At 38.5% G+C, this 7,664-nt stretch overlaps 1 non-coding gene across 1 annotated transcript; it reads left to right on the top strand.

Annotated features, from left to right (window-relative positions):
* Positions 1-6,798: 6,798 nt before the first annotated feature.
* Positions 6,799-6,989, top strand: LOC123463652. The gene has a single exon (XR_006639055.1). It is a non-coding gene; the product is annotated as a U2 spliceosomal RNA (small nuclear RNA).
* Positions 6,990-7,664: the final 675 nt, after the last annotated feature.

The raw sequence follows: 7,664 nt of genomic DNA, 5'->3' as shown, positions 1-7,664 counted from the left end.
AGCCCTCATTCATCTCTCTTATGAAGTCTGTTTTTCTTCAATTAAGGTAAACTTAGAGATTAAAGCTGTGTTCTATAAGAAATGATTCCACTCAATTTCAGTTATATAATTGTTTCTTAAAATAGCTGACAAATATTTTTAAAAAGATGGTAATGTCCTGTTACTTAAAAGGACGAGGTAACTGACCTGACTTCTAGGCCAGCCTGCCTCAAGATAATAATATTTGCCCTAATTTAGTGTCTTATTGATATTAATGACATAAAATTTTGTTAGACTACTCACTTGTTAGTGAGTAATAGGATTAATTTGGTGTAATTTTTTTTATTTTATTTTTTTTAATTTTTATTAACATTTTCCATGATTATTAAATATATCCCATGGTAATTCCCTCCCTCCCCACCCCCACACTTTCCCATTTGAAATTCCATTCTTCATCATATTACCTCCCCATTACAATCATTGTAATTACATATATACAATATCAACCTATTAAGTATCCTCCTCCCTTCCTTTTTCCACCCTTTATGTCTCCTTTTCAACTTACTGGCCTCTGCTACTAAGTATTTTCATTCTCACACAGAAGCCCAGTCATCTGTAGCTAGGATCCACATATGAGAGAGAACATGTGGCGCTTGGCTTTCTGGGCCTGGGTAACCTGACTTAGTATAATACTTTCCAGGTCCATCCATTTTTCTGCAAATTTCATAACTTCATTTTTCTTTACCGCTGAGTAGAACTCCATTGTATAAATGTACCACATCTTCATTATCCACTCATCTGTTGAGGGACATCTAGGCTGGTTCCATTTCCCAGCTATTATAAATTGAGCAGCAATAAACATGGTTGAGCATGTACTTCTAAGGAAATGAGATGAGTCCTTTGGATATATGCCTAGGAGCGCTATAGCTGGGTCATATGGTAGATCAATCTCGAGCTGTTTTAGGAACCTCCACACTGATTTCCACAATGGCTGGACCAGATTGCATTCCCACCAGCAGTGCAGAAGGGTTCCTTTTTTTCCACATCCCCGCCAACATTTATGATCATTTGTTTTCATGATGGTGGCCAATCTGACAGGGGTGAGATGGAATCTCAATGTAGTTTTAATCTGCATTTCCCTGACGACTAGTGATGTAGAACATTTTTTTAGATGCTTATATGCCATTCATATTCCTTCCTTTAAGAACTCTTTATGTAGCTCCATAGCCCATTTTTTGATTGGCTTGTTTGATTCCTTATTATTTAACTTTTTGAGTTCTTTGTATATCCTAGATATTAATCCTCTATCAGATATATAGCTGGCGAAGATTTTTTCCCATTCTGTAGGTTGCCTCTTTGCTTTTTTCACTGTGTCCTTTGCAGTGCAAAATCTTTGTAATTTCATTAGGTCCCAGTGGTTAATCTGTGGTTTTATTGCCTGAGCAATTGGGGTTGTATTCAGAAAGTCTTTGCCAAGACCAATATGTTGAAGGGTTTCCCCTACTTTTTCCTCTAGCAGTTTCAAAGTTTCTGGTCTGATGTTAAGGTCTTTAATCCATTTGGAATTAATACTTGTGCATGGCGAGAGAGAAGAATCTATTTTCATCCTTCTGCAGATATTTATCCAGTGTTCAAAACACCATTTGCTGAAGAGGCTGTCTCTTCTCCAATGAGTATTTTTGGCATTTTTATCGAATATCAGGTGGCTATAGCTACTTGGGCTTACATCTGGGTCCTCTAATCTGTTCCAGTGATCTACATGTCTGTTTTTCTGCCAGTACCATGCTGTTTTTGTTACTATGGCTCTGTAGTATAGGTTAAAATCAGGTATGGTGATACCACCAGCCTCTTTTTTGTTGCTCAGTATTATTTTAGATATTCGAGGTTTTTTGTGATTCCAAATGAATTTTTGGATTGTTTTTCTATTTCCATGAAGAAAGCCTTTGGAATTTTGATAGGGATTGCATTAAATGTGTAGATTGCTTTAGGTAAGATTGCCTTTTTCACGATATTGATTCTTCCAATCCAGGAACAAGGGATGTTTCTCCACTTTCTAGTGTCTTCTGCAATTTCTCGCTTGAGTGTTTTAAAGTTCTCATTGTAGAGATTCTTTACTTCCTTGGTTAGGTTTATTCCAAGGTACTTTATTTTCTCTGATGCAATTGTGAATGGGAGTGATTCTCTGATTTCATCCTCTGTGTGTTTGTTGTTAGCATATATGAAGGCTACTGATTTCTGTGTATTTATTTTGTATCCTGCTACATTGCTGTAGGTTTTGATCAGCTCTAACAGCTTGCTAGTAGAGTCTTTAGGGTCCTTTATGTATAGAATCATGTCATCTGCAAATAATGATAACTTGATTTCTTCCTTTCCAATTTGTATCCCTTTTATATGTGTCTCTTGTCTTATTGCTATGGCTAAGACTTCCAAAAGTATATTAAATAGAAGTGGGGACAGTGGACACCCTTGTCTTGTTCCTGATTTTAGTGGAAAAGCTTCCAATTTTTCCCCATTTAGTAATATGTTGGCTGTAGGCTTATAATAAATAGCCTGTATTATATTGAGATATGTTCCTTCTATTCCCAGTCTCTGTAGGACTTTTATCATGAAGGGATGTTGGATTTTGTCAAATGCTTTCTATGCATCTAATGAGATGATCATGTGATTTTTGTCCTTCAACCCATTTATGTAATGTATTACATTTATAGATTTGCGTATGTTGAACCATCCCTGCATCTCTGGGATAAAGCCTACTTGGTCAGGGAAAATGATCTTTTTGATATACTCTTGTATTCTGTTTGCCAATATTTTGTTGAGAATTTTTGCATCTATGTTCATGAGGGAGATTGGTCTGTAATTTTCTTTTTTTGTTCTATCTTTGCCTGGTTTTGGTATCAGGGTGATGCTGGCCTCATAGAAGGGGTTTGGTAGAATTCCTTCTTTTTCTGTTTCCTGGAAAAGGTTAAGAAGCAATGGTGTTAACTCTTCCTTAAAAGTCTGGTAAAATTCAGCAGTGAATCCGTCCGGGCCTGGGCCTTTTTTAGTTGGGAGATTATTGATAACTGTTCGGATCTCCATGTTTGTTATAGGTCTATTTAAGTGGTTAATCTCATTTTGATTTAATTTAGGTAGGTCATATAGATCAAGGAAATCATCCATTTCTTTCAGATTTTCATACTTTGTGGAGTATATGCTTTTATAGTATGTCCCTATGATTTTTTGAATTTCTCTGGAATCTGTTGTGATGTTACCTTGTTCATCTCTGATTTTATTAATTTGTGTCTCTTCTCTCTTTCTTTTGGTCAGGTTTGCTAAGGGTTTATCAATCTTGTTTATCCTTTCAAAGAACCAACTCTTTGTTTCATTAATTCTTTGGATTGTTCTTTTTGTTTCTATTTCATTAATTTCTGCCCTAATGTTTATTATTTCTTCCCATCTACTGATTTTTGGTTTGCCTTGTTCTTCTTTTTCCAAGGCTTTAAGGCGAAGCATTAGTTTGTTTACTTGTGACCTTTCTAATTTCTTAATATAGGCACTTAAGGCTATAAATTTACCTCTTAGAACTGCCTTCATTGTGTCCCAGAGATTTTGGTATGTTGTGTTCTCATTATCATTTGACTCTATAAATTTTTTGATTTCCTTTTTGATTTCTTCATTGACCCACTCATCATTTAGTAGTGTATTGTTTAGTTTCCATGATTTTGTGTATGCTCTATAGCCTTTCTTGCTACTGATTTGTAGTTTAATTCCATTGTGGTCAGATAGAATGCAAGGAATTATTTCAATTTTCCTGAATTTGTTAAGATTTGCTTTGTGTCCTAATATATGGTCTATTTTAGAGAATGTTCCATGTGCTGCTGAAAAGAATGTATATTCTGCAGCCTTTGGATGAAATGTCCTGTATATATCTGTTAGGTCCATTCCTTCTATGACCTCATTTAGTCCAGATGCCTCTCTGTTTATTCTTTCCCTGGATGACCTGTCAATTGATGAGAGTGGGGTGTTAAAGTCACCCACCACCACTGTGTTTGGTGTTATCTGTGACCTTAGTTCTAATAGCGTTTGTTTGACGAATTTGGGAGCCCCCATGTTGGGTGCATATATGTTTAGGATTGTAATGTCCTCCTGTTGGAGTGTGCCCTTAATCAATATAAAGTGACCTTCCTTATCTTTCTTGACTAATGTCAGACTAAAGTCTACCCTGTCTGATATTAGGATAGCAACCCCTGCTTGTTTTCTAGGCCCATTTGCTTGAAACACCGTCTTCCAACCTTTCACCCTAAGATTATGTCTATCCTTTGTAGAAAGGTGAGTATTTTGGAGACAACAAATTGTAGGATCCTGCTTTTTAACCCAGTCTGCAAATCTATGTCTTTTCGTTGGGGCATTGAGACTGTTCATATTAAGAGATATTATTGAAAGGTGTGTATTTATGTTTGCCATTTTTGTGTGTGTGTGTGTTTCTGGTTCTACCTGTGCTCTCTTCTGTTAACTGGTATTTGAGTACAGCTTATTTTTTCTAGGTTCCTTATATGTGTGCTTTTCCTTTTGTTCAGCATGGAGGATTCTATCAAGTATTTTCTGTAGAGCTGCTTTTGTCTTCAAATACTCCTTTAACCTGCTTTTGTCATGGAATGTCTTTATTTCTCCATCTATTTGAATGGATAACTTTGCAGGATAAAGTAACCTTGATTGACAGTTGTTATCTTTCAGAACTTGGAATATATCACTCCAAGCCCTTCTGTCTTTAAAAGTTTGTGTTGAATAATCTGCTGTAATCCTGATGGGTTTGCTTCTGTAGGTAACTTGATGTTTCTCTCTAACCACTTTTAATATTTTTTCTTTGGTGTGTGTGTTCGGAAGTTTGATTATAATATGGCGAGGAGAGGTTCTTTCTGGGTTTTGTCTGGCTGGGGTTCTAAAGGCTTCCTGTATCTGTATTGGCACCTCTTTCCCAATTTGGGGGAAATTTTCCTCTATGATTTTGTTGAAGATGCCTACTATGCCTCTGGAGTGGAGTTCTTCTCCTTCTACTATGCCCTGAATTCTTATATTGGATCTTTTCATAGTGTCCCGAATATCTTGAAATTCCCACTCATACTTTTCTATAAGTTTGTCTTTCTCTTTGTTGGACTGCATTAGGTCTGCCACCTGGTCTTCTAGCTTAGATATTCTGTCCTCTCCCTCATCCATCCTACTGGTGAGATTTTCTACAGAGTTTTTTATTTCATTAACTGTGTTCTTCATTGCTAGTAATTCTGACTGGTTTTTCTTTATTATTTCTATTTCCCTATTTATGTCTTGTATTGCCTTCTTTATTTCATTAAATTGGTGTCCTGCCTCTTCTTTGATTCCTTTGATTTCCTCTTTGATTTCCTCTTTGATTTCTTCTTTGATTGTTTTCATGTGTTCTTTGACCTCTTTGAACATATTTATAATTATTCTTTTGAACTCTTTCTCTGGCATTTCCTCTAACTCTTTCTCACTCCAGGACATTTCTGATGCATTAATACTTTTAGGTGGATTTATATCGTCTTGCTTTTTAGTGTTTCTTGTGTTATAATGTATATATTTTTGCATCTTGGATTAAGTTAATGCTTGGATTTTCTAGCTAGCTGTGTATTCTTAGCTGTATCAATTGATTTGATGTAATATATTTTCAGGGTAGGACCTTAAGGTATTAGGTGTGGCTCTTAAGACTCTCAGAGTATCTACAATGATGTTCTTAGGGGTTGAGTTTCCCTGCTATAGGAGTATTCAAGCAGGCTGAGTGGAATAAAATACAGGTAGATTCTAAAATTTAACTAAACACTGTACACATTTAATCAAAAACAGCCCCGAGTATGTATGCAAGAGTAGTTATTATAATGACCAGATCCTCTATCAACAAAGAGGTTTAGATTTCTGGTCTGTTGAGGGATCCAAGTCAGCTTGTGACCAAGTGAGACCCTTCCCTGGTGCAATCCCAGTTACCTTGGGTGATTTTGGTCTCAGTCAAGTTGCTGCCTGGGTCGTCAGGCTGCTGTTCTGATTTCTGGAGCTGGGCACTTGCTTTTCCTGCGGGGCAAACTGAGCTGCTGCTGCTGCCTCTGCTGCTGCTGTAGCTGCCACTGCTGGAGCCACCACTGCTGCTGAAGCTGCTGCTGCTGTGTCCACTGCCGCTGCTCCCCCTGAAGCTGCTGCTGCGGGATCTGCTGCTGCCACTCCTGGGTCTGCTGCTGCTGGGGCCGCTGGTATCGGTGCTGGAGCCGCTGACGTTGCTCCCGAACTCTGCTCCTGCTTGGGTCCCGTTGTCAGCCCAACTTGGTGTGGCCGGGTCCCGGGCTGCTGCTCTGTTTTCTGGAGCTGGGTTCAGGCGGTGGGGGAGGGGAGGGAGCCGCGGCTGCTCTGGTTGTCTCGCTGTTCCACGTGTTCTTCTACCTCGTGGTCTGCTCCTCCGTTGCTCGCTGCCACTCTCCCCTCACGTTTCCGAGTTGCGGAGAGCGCGGTGTGAGGGGAAAATCCCGCACCTGGCTTTTCCTGCGGCTCGAGCCGAGTCTGGCAGTTTTCTGCTGCGCCGCGGCCGCGGCGGTTGGCCGAGCTGCCGGAGCCACTTTTCCCACCTGTGAAGGCTCTGGATGCTCTATAACTTTTCTACTTCTCCGCTGCCGCTTCAATTTCCTATATACCTCACTTTTTAGTAAAAGTGTGTATTTTGCTGAGTTTTTTTGGTCTTTTTCCCCCCTAGGCTGCTTTGGAGTGGTACCTACGCCGCCATCTTAACTGGAAGTCTCTAAAAAAAATCTGGTGTAATTTTTTAATAGCCTTATAAGAAAGATAATCACTTCTCAGCCTTTTGGCTAAGATCACATGTAGTATCTATTTTTATCAGTTTAATATCTGATATGTCCGCTATCTGAGGACAATATATTAAATGGATTTTTGGAGCTCAGATTTGGAATAGGAGCTTGCTCCGTCTACTCCACGCATCGACCTGGTATTGCAGTACTTCCAGGAATGGTGCACCCCCCCTCAGGGGAATAAAAAATATATATATAATTAATGATGGGGTGAGATGAATTGATTGAAGGAACTGGGAAAGAATTTTTCAATGTTGGGACATAGAATGCTCATTAAAAATGCTTTTTGAGTGGTACTGAGAATGTTAAAGTATGTGGATAAAGATGTGAGTATGTAGGAAAGAATTTTCAGGCTAAACCTAAACGCCATGCCTAAAGTTAGGATTCTTCAACTGCTTACAGACTCTTAAGGATACTCTAAAAGTTTTGTATAGGCACATAATCTTAATCTAAATTTATCTTACATTAGACACAGGTGATTCCTATGTTAGGTGGGTCACAAAGTCATAAGTACAGATGTAATTGGGGGTTTAACCAAGTTAAACATAGACAAGAGTCTATCACCTTGTGTATTGCAAATGGGTAAATTTACTATATAAAAACAAACAACTTCGAAATACGAAAGAAATGTCAGGATGCTTATCTCTCTGCTCTGTAATTTCATTTTGCTCTTGCTTTCCAACATATGCTACTTAAATTCATGGAAAGCTGGACTCTGAAAAAAACAAACAAACAGATGGAACCCCCTTTATCTCAAACCCCATACAAGTTTAAGCCATGTGTCCCCCAGACTCTGACTAGAGACAAAAATGGCCAATTGTCTCTGACAAGGAAAAACAAATACAG

This window comes from Jaculus jaculus, chromosome 9 (genome assembly GCF_020740685.1).
Source record: "Jaculus jaculus isolate mJacJac1 chromosome 9, mJacJac1.mat.Y.cur, whole genome shotgun sequence".
Classification (NCBI taxonomy): Eukaryota; Metazoa; Chordata; class Mammalia; order Rodentia; family Dipodidae; genus Jaculus; species Jaculus jaculus.
The sequence above is the reverse complement of the archived record's forward strand: the minus strand, read 5'-3'. Positions and strand labels throughout refer to the sequence as shown.